Source organism: Typopeltis vanoorti, chromosome 3, assembly GCF_054136105.1.
Source record: "Typopeltis vanoorti isolate ZY-2024b chromosome 3, IOZ_Tvanoo_1.0, whole genome shotgun sequence".
Classification (NCBI taxonomy): domain Eukaryota; kingdom Metazoa; phylum Arthropoda; class Arachnida; order Uropygi; family Thelyphonidae; genus Typopeltis; species Typopeltis vanoorti.
The window spans coordinates 33,240,469-33,258,816 of NC_143551.1; positions in this window are offsets into that span (position 1 = coordinate 33,240,469).

Here is an 18,348-nt window from a genome sequence, read left to right on the forward strand (position 1 = left end):
GAATTTGTAAATTACATACATACAATAAAATATTCAGTGGCTACCATACCACTGTCTTGCATTAATTTTTTTGCCATTAATCAGATATTTTTCATTTTTGGGGTGATTAAAAAAATTCAATTATAAAAAAATGTATAATTGAATTTTTCTGGACTTGAATTGAATCTGGGTGACCGAGGACATTGTCCAGGAAGAGAAGCACTTTAAACGGGATTCCTTTCTCTTCACAATATTCCTTCACCTGGTGAATGAAGTGGTTATTGAACCAGTCTCCGAACAGTGCATGTGTAACCCAAGCCTTGGTGTTGAATTTTCAGATTACAGGCTGCATACTCGTATCAATGTTCTTAAAGGAGCACGGTCTCTGGGAATGGTACACTGTAAGTGGTTTAAGTTTCAAGTCCACTGAAATGTTGCTGCCAATCATAACAGTGATCCAATCTTTTGCGATTGGATCACTGTTATGATTGGCATAACAGTGATCCAATGCCTTGAATCCAGGCATAGATTTTTCCTCTTTTGCAATAAATGTCCGTGTTGGCATCCTCTTCCAAAACAGAACTGTTTCATTGACATTAAATATTTGCTCAGGCAAATATTCCCCCTCCTCAATTATTTCTTCCAGAAGTTTGAGAAATCGACTTGCCACGTCTGTATCTGCACTTGCTGCCTCACCCTTGATTTTGATGCTGTGCAGATTTGTATTTCTTGAATCGTTCGAACTATCCAGCACTAACTTTAAATGTACTCTCTCCGATTCAGCAAGACAATTTCTCCATCTCTGATATCAGGCCCAGCCTCTTCTTGGTAATAATTGTGCCCTTCAATGCTATTGCACCTTTCGTGCTTTCAACAATGCGAACTTTATCCTTCACTATTGTATTCACTGTCGAAATAGGTCGATATATTTCTCGAACTGTTGTTGATAGAATTTTCCCACCTTCAAACATATGAATTATTTTCAGCTTTTCTTCTAAAGTAATTGCAAAAGTTTGTTTTTTAGATTTATTACAAGCGCATTCGGTTTTGCGTTTGCATTCCATTTTAAGGGTAAAAAAAAAACCTCAGTCACTTGTTATCACTAGCAGTGATAACAAGTGACTGAGCTAACTGCACGAGGCATCTACTACTGCACTGCAATAAGGCTGTCAAAGACAAACCTGCGCAAAGCCGCAAACGTGTTCATACACGCTAATACATTTATTATGTAACTGCGAATTTGCGTAGGTCGTACGTTACGTAATTCGGGGTGTAACTGTACTGAGAACACTAGATGTCAATAAGGCAGGTGAACTGGATGAAATTTCACCATGTTTTAAGGGAATGCATTATGGAATTGACTGTGCTGTTAATTTGGCTGTTTAATGAAAGTCTTGTAATAAATTTAGTTTAATCCTTTATCCAAGTGTAAGCAAACAAAGTTTGCCCCTGAAGTATCTTCAGGACTGAGGCAACTCGTGGTAAAGGTGGACCAAGCTCTCATCACTACTTGTCTTAGTATCTCGCATAATGCAAAGCACATCTCCTTACAGACATGTATAATTACCATGAGTTGCCTCAGTCCTGAATATACTTCTGGTGCAAACTTTGTGTGCTTATACTTGGATAAGGATTAAACTAAATGTATTATAGTCTAACCAAGTGGGAAAAAACTTCCAAAAGTCTTGTAATGGGGCTGATTTCTAGAGAGCACAAGGAGGGTACCATTGCAGGAGGGTGGTGGTAGAAGGAAAGTATCAAACTATTTGCCTGTTTGTATTTTTTCTGTAGTAGTTAAGATTTTGGAAAAATTTGTGAGAACTCCTATACAGAATTGGGCAGATGAGGATAATATTATTTATGCAGGCCAGCATGGATTTGCTAAACCAGATTACTAAAACATTGCTCTTGTTTTAGTAATCTGGTTACCTTTTTAGAATAGAGTAACGAGCAATGTTGAAGGTAAGTCCATACACTATCATTTTTGAGCTTTTCCTGCACTCTTGAGCTTCTCAACATGTCACATTGATGAGGATGAAATATCCTGATAGATTGTTCACTGAATACCCTGCCTGTGTCCTCTACAGTCTGCTATTTCTGTCCCTTAATATTATCCTACCATAATCATTCTTTCTTTCTTTCTTTTATTTTTATATATTGAAAGAACTCTCTAGAATTTTTTTTTTTTTAATTTTATTTTAGTTTGGCCTGATTAGCTAATTGCTTTTGATATTGCGCTTTTGCTGTCCTTACTAAATGATTACCATTATTCATCTTATCTTTTTGTTTTAAATTTTCATTAAATATTTCATTTCATTATGAATGCCTCATTAAATATTGCTTAATGTGAGTTTCATTCTTCATTGTAATTATCTTCACTGCAGCTATCAGAAGATGAATAATGACAAGTATACAATAATGAAAAGCGAATTGCCTCTTTCAGTAAGCCAATTTTTTAATTTATTTTGTATGTTTATCATTAATTTATAAATTATTGCTTCAGAATAACTTTTTTTTTTATACTGGGTATTAGTATATATATAATGCTATATGATTCAAATTTATTTAATTTTTATTTTATATTATTAGTTATTTATATAAAATAACTTATATAAAATAAATTTGTGAAATAAAATAACTTAAGTTATGACAACATTGCATATGCATTTTTCAATAAAATATATGATATAATTTTGTAAATGTTATAATAAATCAGTCACACATCTGTGCCTTCTCAGTAACTTCTTAAGGATGTTTGTTTTCGAGAACAACACTTCTGCAGTGCTGTCTGTAGCAGACATCAATATCTTTGGTTAGAAAAGACCAGCTGCAGATCCCATCTGAAATGCACAAAAACAGTAAGAACTTTTTCAACAGAAGAAGGAGATTTATCTGGGCCCAGAGGTGGAAGGTTTTTCTTCTCAGACATTTGAGAATTCTTTCTGCAAAACAGACAACCTGGAGAATACATGCATGTTACTATTATTTCAGGACACATCCAAGGAGTCCAAAGACTCATTGAGGGAGGGCACCTACTCTACAACTGTCTGCCTCCACCACTTCCATCTCCATCATCCACCAATGGCATTTACTGCCCACCACTAGTATTTTTTTTTTTTTGTCTGTAAATTGCATGTGTCCTGAAGGTTGATTTGTCTGTATGCGGAATGAAAAACCAGAGTTTCCAGAGAAGAAACCCTATTACCTCCATATAAGATTGGCTAACTCACCAGCAATTGAATAAAAACCATATAAAGATTCCTCCCATCACAATGAGAATCAAACTTAGCCCTTTTCCAATCAAAGAGTGCAATATACTGTTGTTCTTCCAATTGCTCTACATAGCCACTGACATATTGACAAAAAGAAAATTTCAGAGAGATGATTAAACACTCTGTAAAGATAAATTTAGGTTTATAAGAAGATGAGTGCCTTAATCAAATAATTGAAAAAGACATCAATAACCAACTCCTCCACTATTTAGAAGCACCCATGTATTAATCAGCTTCCACCAGTACAGATTCTGCCATTCAAGATCCACAGCTGACCTTGTAGTTTGCCATCACCCACCACTGAACATGTACCATGGAAAGGTTTTTATAGAAACTTGTGCTGTCGCCCTTGACATTTCCAAAGCTTTTGACTATGTGTGGCATCGAGGCCTTCTAAACAAATTGCCATCCTTCAGTCTCCCTACCACCCTCTGTAATTGGATAGCTAGCTTTCTTTCTGGTCATTCTCTGTGAGTTATGGTAGGTAGCTCCCTCTCTTTAAGTGCACCACCACTACTGAAGTGCCTCAAGACTCTGCCCTATCTCATACTCTCTTTCTCCTGTACATTAATATACTCACAATAACCACTAATCCCATCCACAGCATTTCAGACAATAGTACTCTCCACTCATTTGACAAAGCATGCAGTACTCTGACTTCTCAGGCTATAAGATCGTCTACGACTAGTCCCTTAAACATTGATCTACATACTATTCTCCAATGGAACAAGGACAATCTTTTATGTTCAATGCCAAAACACAGTCTTTCCTTTTCTCATACAAAAGAGATCCTGACTCACTTATCCTTACCCTCAGTAATACACAGATTACCACACAAGATCAGATATCTTTGCTTAAACTAATGTTTATCTCCAGTCTTAACCAGCATAATACATCACATCAATAGCCTCCTCAGTATCCGAGAAACTTGGCATTCTCTTTCATTTAAGAGCCTATATTATATCCAACCAACTCTTCACTATATACAAATCCCTAATCTGTCCATGTTTAGAATACTGGTCACATGTTTGGGGTGGTACACCTAAAACTTTCCTTAAATCCTTGATGACATCGAGGCATGCAATTAGGCTCATAGATATCCCTCTCTTACACACTCTTCAACCTCTATCTCACAGATGCAATGTTTCAGCACAGCATCTATTCTATAGATATTTCCATGGTCACTACTTCTGTGAATCGGTAACCATCATTCTTCCACTTTCTGTTGCACCTGTAAATAAAACTTCAGATGCTGTTAAATTGTGAATGAATACAATTCACTAAGGAATGTTTCATTCATAATTTGACAAGTTAAAACTCTTGAAAAGGATATGCTTGTATTTTAGTATAAGTTGTATATAGCCTGACAAATATTGGATACCGTAATTAGTGTAAAACTTGTGAATATTCCCGTGTAAAATATCTACTAAATTGTATGTTAGACAATGAATTTGTTATATACATATTTTCGGTTAGAATTGATATAAAAAAATTACTGCATAAATTGCATATAACCAACTGAGATTATAAGGTCAAAGTATGCAGGCAAGACACCAGATTAGTAAGTTGCCTCAAGCGGTCACGTGTGCATACGGCACGTGGTGACCTAAGTTTTCAGGGAGGATGCTACGAAAAGGAAGGCAATACCCACGTGTACAAAGGAATAATGTGTCGGGTGAAAATTTAGGGTTACAAGGAGTCCCAGTAGGGGTTGATATAAAAGGGCTGGAAACCCCCCCCCCCTAGAAAAAATAATTTTTTTTTTCATCTGGAGTCTATTCTCTCTCAGCAGCAGAAGACGGAGGTGTCGAGTTGTGATTAGAGGGATAGCAGATTACAAACCCTATGATGAACGAATAGTGGATTATCAAAGCAACGAGCAACTTCCAGAAAAGATAGTGGCCAGGTAGCATTCCTTATGGATGCCGAACCACTTTGCACTAAGAATATTCTAGGCATAGATGATTGGTATGCAGACTTCATGAGGACCAACCTAAGCTGACAAGAATTTTAGCCTTAACATAGAGGAAAGAAAATTTTTGGAAGGAAAGGAATCCAAGAATCAAAAGGACAAGCTTGAGGAATCCTCGAGTTCGGTATAGTAAACCTTTAATCAAGTAATGTGAGAGAGGAAGGTAATTGTAACTTAAGAATCTTAGACCTTCATAAAGTATTGAGACTCTATCTAAAATTAAGACAGAACTGTGATATTTTAATCATAGTCGGTGAGCAGTATGTGCTATATATTATAATTGTACTTGTGTTGATTTCTAGCTATGTTTAAGAGCTGTAGAGATGTCTAATCCATACAGCTTGATTAACACCTAAAAGTCATTATTGGTTTTATAATCTAAGGAAGCGAGCTTTGAATCTTTGAACATAATGTTTTTGTAGTATTTATTACTGTGTGATGTATATTGATTAATTTTACTTTGTAATCTAGTAGTACAGTGATAATTGAAAGTTCTTTATTCTGTATGATGATCATTATGTTAAATAAACCTTTTGTTCTTATTAATTTGGTTGCCTGTGTCTAAGAATCCGATGCACCACTCATAAATTATTCGGATCTAAGCGGGAGATAATTGTTAATTAAGACCATGACTGCAAACATGGTTGATTATAGAAGGTGTTGATAATTGTTAACTTAGTATAGAAATAGCTTAGATTAGCCACGTGCATATCTGAAAGTTCACTTCTTGACTTAGAAGTTTTTCCAGTCTAAGGGTTCTGGGTGGCACAGCGGAACAAATAAATTTTCCCAGAACCTTAAGAGAAGTTAACTTCAGAAGCTTTGTTACTAAGGAGTTGGCTTAACCTTGAGACAATCTCTTTGTAGATCAGACTCGCGCACGTGATAATCTGAGGGGCTGAAGTTTTTAATAGTAAGACAAAGACAGTCACATTATAGGTGCTGCTGAGCTAGGACAAATTATTCAAGAGATAGTTAAGTAAAGGAGTTAAACCACATTAAGTAAATATTACCTATTAAATACTATTACCAGACGAACACATTATAACAAATGGCGCAGCCGACAGGATGTGAATTGTACTATTAAATTGAAATCTTAGACAGTTCACAGTGAGTAGGTTTCAGATTCTGACGGGGCATTTACAGAGCAAATTTTAAATTTTGATTAATTCGAATCCGTCTTTAATGTAGGTTTTGATCTCCTGAAGTCATTCAAGTACCATCAGTGCATGATGAAAGAGGAGTCAGAAGCAGAAATTTGCAGAAACATAATGTGAGGAAGGGAACCCACTCTTCGAAACGTGATGGACAGGGAATAGGATTGGAGATTTCGAATCTCTCTAAAACAAGTGTAAAAGGGGAGACCTAGTTAAAATTGCCAATGAGTCACCCGAAAAGGAGAGCTCAAATAAGCAAGAGGAGTACAGAATGCAAACTGTGTCGGTGGCAGAGGTAGAGAGAAGGTTGCCCTTGTCTCTGGTGGAAGGGTTTATTGAGGAAATCCCTTGCAACTTCTTGTTTGACACTGGGGCTCATGTATCAGTGATTCCAATGCCATTAATCAAGGAATTCCGGACTATGACCCCTAGCAATTGCACCGAATTGTGCAACCCTGTAAAGATCATGGGAATTGCAAAGGTTGAGCTTCTCTCAGTTTTGAAGGTCAAAGCAAAAAATCTCCATACCATGCTTCCCAGTAAACATCGCGCATGAAATGCTGGTCCTCCCCGAGCATGCAGACACTAGTAATCAAGTCATACTAGGCCTTGATTTTCTGGAGAGGCATAGATTTATGTGTGACTTCGCTAGTAAGACACTATCTCTATGTGGAAAGAAGTTCAGGCCAGAATTCAGAATAAGGCATGCTGGTGAGGTGAGTAAGGCTATGGAGATCGAATTGTAGGATCATAATGATGACTTGAGTATGTGGAAGGATAAGTTAGTACAAGGTGCCATTAAGTTATCAAGCTCAGAGCAGGAAAGGATTCAAATCAAAGAATTTTTCAAGTTAGTGTTCCATCACTACCCGAGAGTATTCACAGAGGAGATCAGCTCTCTTTCCTGTACCAACAAGGTACAGCATACTGTTCAAATTACATCCGATGTACCAGTATATGTCAAACAGTATCAAACACCCCTCAAACATATGGACAAACTCCAAAAGTTATTAATAGAGTATGAGAAGGTGGGCATTATTGAACGATCTAATTCTAGGTGGAACAGTCCATTCATCTTAGTAGAGAAACCAAATGGTGGGGTAAGGTTTGTTCTGGACTTGAGAGAGGTAAACGAAGTCACCCAACCTATTGATTTTCCAGTGTGCAAGATTGAGGACTTATTGACCGGCCTGGAAGGAGCTAAATATTTCTCATAATTAGACCTGAACTCTGGCTACTTCCAAATTCCTCTGAGGGAGGAAGACAGGAAGTACTTTGCCTTCACTACGAGATGGCAAAAGTATCAACTGTGTCGACTTCCCCAAGGGGCCAGGAACTCAGCCATGAGTTTCCAGTGTCTAATGAACTCTATCCTGTCTGACATGTTAGGAAGAGGAGTTATATGCTTCCAGGACGGTCTACTCATCGTGCATTAAGGAGCACAGTAGATTACTGATGGGAGTTATGGAAAGACTAAACAGGGCCCAACTTTCCCTAAAGTGCTCGAAGTATCAGTTTTTCCTCAGGGAGGTGGAATATATAGGGCACATTGTGAATGAAGCTGGAATAACACCCACAAAAACCAATGTGACTGCTATATTAAAGGCAAGGATCCCTACTACTGTAAAACAGGTCTGGAGGTATTTGGGCATGATTAGCTTCTATAGGAAGTTCATTCCCAAATGCTCCAAATTAATGGAGCCCATAGTTAGGCTAACAAAAAAGGGGTAAAGTTCGTGTGTGTGTGTGGGGGGGGGGGGGGAACAACAGCAAGTGCATCAATTTCTAAATTTGGCTTTGACCAGATCTCCGGTGCTGACCTATCCTAGGCTTGGTCAAACTTTTTTTCTCTCAGCTGATGCCTCCAACAATATGATTGCCTCGGTTGTAGAGCAGAGGGAGGGAGGGGGAAGGCTTTAAGCTCATCACATTCGTCAGTAGGAAGCTTTTGTCATCTGAGAGAAACTACTCCATAATTGAGAAGGAAGTGCTCGCCATCGTTTATGCCCTTAGAAAGTTCAGGTATATGCTGTTAGGGCAACAGATAATCCTGCGTTCTGACCACAAGCTTCTGTCATTTATCTCTTCCATGAAGGATAAGAATCAGTGGATTATCCGGTGGGCCTTAGAGATGCAGGAATTCAACCTAGAGGTAAACTACATTCCTGGCTCAGCCAACATAGTTGCAGATTATCTGTCAAGATCCCTAGACTCTGGACCTGACAAGAGCTTTAGCTAAGATGGAGAAGTAATCAACTCCATACTTAAGGCAGAAGAGTTAGACAAGATAAAGAGCACACCTTTCAAATACCAAGTCTGGGACAAACCTCGTATAATAGAAGAGCAGAAAAGGGATCCAATGTGGGGAGGGGGGGTATACAAGAGTCTTAAAAGGAGAGAAGTTCCTGGACAGGCAATCCTTCCATCACACTCTAAATTTTGTTCTTTGTTCTTTGTACATAGACTAGGATGGTCTTTTGCTATCAAGGCAGGCCGTCACAGGGAGGTGGAAGGATAAGAGCCTAGTTCCAGAAATCATGATTCCCTGGGTGCTCCACACATTTCATGATTTTGATCTAGTGGATCACCAGGGAATACACAGAACATGGAATAGAGTGCGGGACAGATCTATATGGAAAGAGATGGGGGGGGGATGTTGAGTCATATGTGTCCTCCTGCCACTTAGCCAACAAAAGTCCAGCATTATAGGTAAGGCCCCACTCCAGTCATTCCCAATCCCCACGCTCCCTTTTCTGGCAGTAGCCATGGATATTGTGGTCCCGCTCTCTGTCACCAAGAAAGGCAGTGGGTATATATTAATAATTATAGACATGTTCTCCCGAAATCCAGAGGCTGTGGCAATTAAGGATCACACTGCAAGAACTGTAGCAGATAAGTTTTTCAAGCTCATTATCTCCAAGTATGGAACACCCCAAACCCTCCTCTCAGATCAAGGCTCTAACTTCACAGCTGAAGTCATGCTACAGCTGGTGCAAGTTGTTCAGAATAAAAAAGTTGTTCACCACCCCTTTTCACCCCCAGGGGAATGGGATGTGTGAGAGGATTAACAGGACACAGAAACTTACCCTTTCCAAATTAGCAGATTGCCAGGTGTCAAACTGGGATAACTACTTATCGCACACCTTATTTGCATGCAGGGCCACTCTGCATACTGCCATTAGGGAAGCCCCTGCTGTTGTCCTTTATGGCTTCGAGCCTCTTTTACTCCAATGATTTCAAGAACTCCCGGGTAAGCTCTAGACTATCTAATCATGGATAATAATATAGCATATGAGATGGTAGTCAAATCTAGTGAAATTTGCTCACAACAGGGGAGAACTTATGCTAACAAGTTGAGAAAATATAAGGATCTAAAACCAGGTAATCTTGTCTTGCTAGAACAAAACTCTGTTAACAAGAAAGGAGGAAAGTTTGGAAAAAGTGCAGCTAGGCCTTATGAGACCAAGAAAAATTATCTCCCGTGAACTATAGAATAAAGGAGAAGACTAAACAGGGAAAAACTTTAATAGTGCACTCGAACAGATTGAAATTATACAAAACCAGATAAGACAGGTTAGTGTGTCAATGGGATTCATTGGAAAGTGTGTGGGGAAGAAAGAGGAACACTCTTGCAGGGAACACTTATCCAAGTCCAAGAAATAAGGATAGCACGAAGTAGAACAACATGTAGGAAAAGGAGAGAGAGATAGTCATCAGGGAGGAGAGAGGAGAATCTTATTTCAGATGTTCATTGCACCAGATACAATTGGCATAGAGACTACACTGGAACAGGACACCTGAATGAACAAACATTAATCAAAATGAGAGGAAAGAAACATTTGATTAACAATGGGATTGGAGAGTCAGGACAAGCTAGGTACAATTTAAGACCAAGACACACAGAGGCCGGGTGAACCCACCCAAGGAAATAAATCGTAGTCAGAGCAAAAAAAAAAAAAAAAAAAAACCTAATTAATACATTAATACATGTTACTTTTATAATCAGAGGAGTTCACAGCATGATGTGAGAGAAAAAACAGAAAGAAGGAATTCTGAAAACATAGTCATGGTTGATGGCAATTTGAAAGACAGATTTATTCAAGATGTAGACTCCCCTCTGGAATTGAAAGGAGGAACACAAAAAAAAAAAAAAAATTTTCTAGAAAAAGTTTTAAAAAGGTAGGGAAACCTTTGTTAAATTGTGAATGAATACATTTCAGTAAGGAATATTTGATTCATAATATGACAAGTTAAAACCCTTGAAAATGTTAAATTGTGAATGAAACTATGTTGTGTAAAATATTTTTTTTTTCATTCACATTTAACATTGCTTATTATGTATTAATCATGATTTGTATAAAAATTAATTATTATTCCTTAATTTAGGATTACTATTTAAATATTTATTCTAAACTTAACCTACTATTAATTTATTAAGCAATAATATGTGCAGAATTTATAATAACTAAAATATATATATATGATGTAACGAAAAGTGTTATTATAATTAATTTTATACGTAATGAAAAAGCTGATTAAGTAGCTTAAATATTCTGTTTATTCTTATTTGTGAAAATTTAACGTTATGTAATCACTCATGTAGTAGTAGAGTATTATGTTACATTAGCGAAATGTTTGCGTTCATTTGTTGTCATGGAGACGCATGAAATAAACAAGCACGAGTCGAATAGAGCGTGACCTTCGGACTGAAAGGAGAGGAAAAGATATAGAAGAATTTTAATTAGAGAGAAGAGAGGAAGTTTTTGCGGAGCGGGAAGGAAGGTAGAATACAAGCAAAAGAAGTGGAAAAAAATTATAAGTTCTCTAGGGTAGAAATTCATGAGAATAGTGCTTAGAAGTGAGCCAAAACATAGTGAATCATATACTTAGCTGCAAGTGAAGTCAGCTGTGTTGTAGAGGAAAATTAAAGTCGTAATCGGATAAATAAAGAACTGGACATTCAATGGGAAATTCTGATTAGTTCCAGTTAGTCTAGGATTACGTCTTAATTCTCTGTTGCCCTGAGAAGAATTATAATGAATTTAACTAGTTGGAGAAAAGTAAACAAGGAAGGATATCAGTACCTTATTGCTGTTGTTTAGATTAGTGAAGCGCGATTAACAAGAGTTCAGTTAAAGCATTGGAGAATTTTATTTAATGTGTTCCGCTAGCGTAAATAAGTTGATTCATAAGTGTGCTCACAATAAATTGATGTATTGAAGATTGTATCTGGTAAGAGTAGTCATACATGTTTGTTTATTCTAACATTAACTATAACGTATATTCGAAGTTCAAAGTCCGAAATAAGATTGCTTGGAATATTGTCTACCTTGATTAGTGCCTGCTGTGAATTTAAACATTAAGTACAACTGATAGATATGTAGAGACTGATCAAATGAGAAGTTTTGTTTTATTAACTTGAGTTAAAAAAGCTTGTGATTTTGAAGCTGTGAATTGTATGTTAAAGTTTAGAACATTGAATTGGAATGAGTGACTTAGCAAGATGTATTAAGTTATTTGTATTGTTTCATTTAAAAGTAGAATTCTTGTATTTGTTATATATCATATATTAAATGTTTTATTTTGTTAATCTAAATATTGTGTTTGCCTGAATTCCCTTTTATTGCACCGTTCATAAAAAATTCGAATCTCGCGGGTGCCCCAAGTAGAATGGTAAATAATTCGGCCTAAATGAGGAGACTGTTAACTTAATTAAGAATTGATCCTACTGTTTTATATAGACTAATCTAAAAATAGGGTGGCGCAGTATAATTATAAATTTCCCTACTTTTGGATCGGTGATCAATTTGCAATTAGTTATTATATTGATAAGAGTGACTTGAACCAAGATGGCGGATTTAGAACATAACATGAAAATAGAACGCCACGACAAAAAGGATATGCTTGTATTTTAGTATAAGTTGTATATAGCCTGACAAATATTGGATACCGTAATTAGTGTAAAACTTGTGGATATTCCTGTGTAAAATACCTGCTAAATTGTATGTTAGACAATGAATTTGTTATATACATATTTTCTGTTAGAATCGATATAAAAGAATTACTGCATAAATTGCATATAACCAACTGAGATTATAAGGTCAAAGTATGCAGGTAAGACAGCGGATTAGTAAGTTGCCTCAAGCGATCACATGTGCATACAGCATGTAGTGACCTAAGTTTTTGGGGAAGACGCTACGAAAACGCAAGACCCACGAGTGGTGCAAAGGAATAACCTATCAAGTGAAAATTTAGGATTACAAGGAGTCCGGGTAGGGGTTGATATGAAAGGGCTGGACCCCCCCCCCCCCCAAAAAAAAAAAAAGTTTTTTTTCTGGAGTCTGTTCTCTCTCGGTGGCAGAAGTCAGAGGTGTCGAGTCATGATTAGAGGGATAGTGGATTCCAAGCCCTACGATGAACGAACAGTGGATTTTCGAAGCAATGGGCAACTCCCGGAAAAGATAGTGGCCAGGTAGTGTGCCTTATTGATACAGAATCGCCTCATGCTAAGAATATTCTAGGCATAGATGATCGGTATGCAGACTTCATGATGACCAACCTAAGCTGACAGGAATTTTAGCCTTAACATAGAGGAAAGAAAATTTTTGGAAGGAAAGGAATCCAAGAATCGAAAGGACAAGCATGAGGAATCCTCAAGTTCGGTATGGTAAACTTGATTAAAATCAAGTAATGTGAGAGAGGAAGGTAATTGTAACGTAAGCATCTTAGACCTTCATAAAGTTTTGAGACTCTATCTAAAATTAAGACAGAACTGTGATATTTTAATCGTAGTCAGTGAGCAATATGTGCTATGTATTATAATTGTACTTGTGTTGATTTCTAGCTGTGTTTAAGAGCTGTAGAGATGTCTAATCCAGACAGCTTGATTAACACCTAAAAGTCATTATTGGTTTTATAATCTAAGGAAGCGAGCTTTGAATCTTTGAACATAATGTTTTTGTAGTATTTATTACTGTGTGATGTATATTGATTAATTTTACTTTGTAATCTAGTAGTACAGTGATAATTGAAAGTTCTTTATTCTGTATGATGATCATTATGTTAAATAAACCTTTTGTTCTTATTAATTTGGTTGCCTGTGTCTAAGAATCCGATGCACCACTCATAAATTATTCGGATCTAAGCGGGAGATAATTGTTAATTAAGACCATGACTGCAAACATAGTTGATTATAGAAGGTGTTGATAATTGTTAACTTAGTATAGAAATAGCTTAGATTAGCCACGTGCATATCTGAAAGTTCACTTCTTGACTTAGAAGTTTTTCCAGTCTAAGGGTTCTGGGTGGCACAGCGGAACAAATAAATTTTCCCAGAACCTTAAGAGAAGTTAACTTCAGAAGCTTTGTTACTAAGGAGTTGGCTTAACCTTGAGACAATCTCTTTGTAGATCATACTCGCGCACGTGATAATCTGAGGGGCTGAAGTTTTTAATAGTAAGACAAAGACAGACACATTATAGGTGCTGCTGAGCTAGGACAAATTATTCAAGAGATAGTTAAGTAAAGGAGTTAATCCATATTATGTAAATATTACCTATTAACTTACTACTGTGACACATTTATAATAATGCCAAGCATCCCCTTTACTGTTCGACTGCAAACACACTGAACCTGATTCTATTCATCATCTTTTATTCCATCCACCTCTGGAATAGCCTTCCTCAAGAAGTATGCTGTTCCCAAACAACTAGAAACTGAAACACTCAAAAAAAAAAAAGAAAACAAAATCTATAAACTTATATCTCAGTCCTTATCTGCATCCCACACACGGCACTGAAGTGCATAGGCACAATCTCTCATGTATGCGATCAGTATAAAATAAAAAAAGTTCTAACATTCCAGCAAGCCTGATAAATAATAGTAAGATAGGTTATTGCATTAGTATTGTGTTTATTTATTTATTGTTCCCACTTTTTTTTTTTATCCTTGAAAACATATGTGCTAGGTTTATATTGTATATTAATATACAGCATAGACCCTGGCACATTTGTTTCTTGGGCTCATAAAAGGATAATTTAAAGGTAATTCAAGAGATAACTGGTAGAGGACAGACCCCCCACCCCCACTTCCCCACACACATACACATTTAGCTTGTAAGGAATGCTTAGAATTGACTGGAACTTCTGACCCAATGTTCAATCCTCAGCTGAAGTACATCATGTTAGTAGGTATCTGCACAGCTACTGAGTAAATAATTATTATTATTATTACCACGGGCTACTCCAGGAGTCCTTAGACTCATCGAGGGAGGCCCTAAACATCATGTTCACACAGCTGTTCAACATTCTCACAGTATCTATCATACCTTGCCTTGAACTCGCTCACTGTCATAGCACCCACAACAGACTCTGGTAGCTTATTCCACTCATTTACCACTCTAAAAGTAAAGAACCCAGCTCTAACACCCCTGCTAACCACGCTCTTGCCCAGCTTCCATGGGTGTCCCCTAGTTCTCCCACCACCAGTCCTGATCTCAAAAATATCATCTGAATTAATCCTATAGAATCCTTTTAGCAATTTGAATGTCTCAATCATATCTCCCCTTTTTCGCCTATCAACCAGTTTCTGCAACCCACAAATCTTCAACCTGTTCTCATATGGTGCATTCCATAGACCTGCTATCATCTTAGTCACTCGCCTCTGGATCCTCTCAACCTCCTCCCCATCAAGAAGGAACCGAGGTGACCAAATCTGGGTACAGTAGTCGAGATGAGGTCTTATCAGGGCTCGGTACAGAGGTACAATAACTTGTTTTTCTCTGCTCATCAAGGTATTTTTCAACAACCAAGTGAGTTGATGAGCTGATTTAGCTACTTTCGCAATGTGCCCCCTAAACTTCATCTCCCTATCCACCAATACTCTCAAGTCCTTGGCCTCATCAATCTCTTGGAGTACAGTTCCACCAATGTGGTATACTGCTGCTAATCTTTTCACTCCGAAATGCATAACCTTACATTTTGTCACATTAAATTGACATCCATTCTCCTTAGTCCAGAACTCCAATCTATCTAAGTCATCTTGCAAGACTTTGACATCATCTGCATTCACTATCGCCCTACCCAACTTTGCATCATCAGCGAACAAATGAACTGTCCCACTTAGACCATTCCCTATATCGTTAATGAACAGATTAAACAGCAGTGGTCCAAGAACAGAACCCTGTGGCACACCACTAGTCACAGGCCGTTTTTTGGACTCTACTCCTGAATAAACTACTCTTTGATATCTCTCCATCAACCACCCAGCTATCCATCTCACCAAATAAGGATTGGTTGACAAGATGGAGGAACTGAACCAAACAAATTATATCCTGTATTGAATTAAATCACACACACAAAATATGGAACAACATTATTATTATTATCCGAGACCTCTAGGGAGTCAAGAACTCAGTGGGAGCTATACATCACCCAAATCAGCAGTCATACCTTCCCTTAAACTCAGTCACACTAGATGTACTCACTAGTACTAACCTCTAAAAGGCAAACTATTCCACTCACCCACTGCTCTGTGAGAAAAATCTATAGCTTCTCCCTATCTTAACCACAAATAAACTTAAGTTCCATGAATGCCTCCATATTCTCTCCCCACCTTTTATATAACAAAAAATTTCATCAGACTATGTCCTGTAACACCCATTTAGAAGTTCATAGACCTCTATCATATCACCCTTCTTTCTCCTGTTATACCCATACTTGCAATTCTTACCTCATAATCTGAATTCCGATATAATCTTTGTAACTTTCCTTTGCATCCTTTCCACAGCTTCTTTATACCCTTGGAACCCAGGAGACCAAATCTGCACACAGTGGTCCGGGTGAAGCCTTATCAAGACCTAAACAGGCAAAATGACTTCCTCATCGTTACTTGTCAAGATTTGCTTGAACATTGCAGTTATACTCCAAGTTGTATTTGCAACTCTTGCTATGTGACCTTTAAACTTCATCATTTTCTTGTAGCATAACCCTACTAATATAATTCAACACTCTTCCATGTGGTATCCTATCAAATGCCTTAACAAAATCCAACAGTATTATAGTTTATATCCATTCCCGTTATCCAACTTGGCTGTAACATTGTTATAAAATGAGCAAATTGCTCAAACATGACTGACTTTTAGTAAACCTATGCTGTTCCCTGCAGAGTATAGCTTGTCTGTCTACCCATTTCTGTATGCAAATTCTTATCAACTTCTCTAAAATCTTCACGACCACACCAGGGATCTGATAAGTTGGTAGTTAGCCACATTGGTTTTTGCACCACCCTTGTACAACATACTGTCATCCATTCCTGTGGTGTTTTTCCTGTGTCGAGACTCAAGTCATACAACTTGTCAAAGGCTTAGCCAATTCTTCTGAACATGCCTTTAGCATACATGCTGATATGCTCTCTGTTCCTATTGCTGAATTCTTATCTAGGTTCTGCAACAGCTTTTCACCCTTATTCTTCTGCACCTCTAATTGTTCATCCAATGTAGCTGTGCAACATTTTACATACACCTGATTGAAACATGTTAGCCAAGTGAGCACTCATTAATTGAACAATGTCATTAACTTCTGACACTAGAATACAATCTTCATCAGTAAAATTATTCTTCCACATTCATTCTTTCTTTTACTTGCAGCATAACAATGAAATTCTTTTGGATTACCTTTAGCCTATTTCTTTGCATACTCTGATTTAGTTTTCTACACAATACTTGTTACTTTCCTGATATTTTCATAATTATGGCTCATTCCATTGTAACTCTAGCCTTTCACCTCCCCTCCCCTCCCACTGAACTAAGTAGTCCTGATTAGCTTATTAAGCATGAATGTTTAAGAAATGTGATAATAGGATAATTCTGATAGCCAATGATTATGCAATATTACATTTAACTCACTATAATAAATTCATTCAATATAAGAAATCAATGAAAAGCCTCACCCAAAGTCCTATAGGAATCATTAATTCTATTCTAAAATAAATTCAGTACAGAATTCCATTATCTGGCTCTTTCTTTCATCCCAGTAGTATGCTATAGTGGGAGGCAGTGGTAATACAGTATCTGAAACAGGAAATCAGTCATTTATTTCATGTCAATCCTGGAGAATTTGCATAGCGTACAGTGTGTTGAAGTAATATGGCAAAAGTGATGGCTCGCGACCCAAGAGAGAAAAAGAAAGATGAGGTGATGAAACAGCTGGAAGAGCTCAAATAGGAATTTGCAAATCTTAGGGTTGCTAAGGTAACAAGAGGAGCAGCTTCTAAATTATCAAAAATTCATGTTGTGAGGAAGTGCTGACAGTAATCTACCAGAATCAGAAAGGGAACCTCGGAAAGTTGTATAAGAAAAAGAAATATAAACTAAAAAGACCTTCATCCTAAGAAGACTCGGGCAATGAGAAGAGCATTTACTAAAATAAAGAACCAAACAGCTTCAGTTCAGCAATACAAAAATTATAAAAATCAAGTGGATATTGTTCACGCTGTTAGTAGAGTGGCTATGCGCCTCGCAACCATATGCCTGGGAAAGGAGTGACCTGGGTTTGATTCCCGTCATCGACATGAGGAGCTTAAGGATCAGACATAGCCAATTTAGCCGGTATTGAGCGTGGACTGCAGGGTTTTTCTCCCCAGTTTTTCTTGGGGTTTTCCTCCCACAAGCAGGCAAACCGGCCATGTGAACATGCACAGCTACAGACATAGGACACCGGGAGGCATAGGACTAGCCACCTTATCCTCAGGATGGGTATGGCTTAGAAGGGCTAAAGATAGCTCCGATTAAACAAACACAAGTAATAACCACAGTAATAAGTTTTAATAAGTAAATATTTCATCCTAATATCGTAGGACATTGTCAGTAGAGTTAATTCAAACAATACTAGGAATAACATACAGTTAGGACACATGATTACAATGGAATCCCAATATGCGTGCAGTGGCGTGTTATAGAATTAAATTAAAA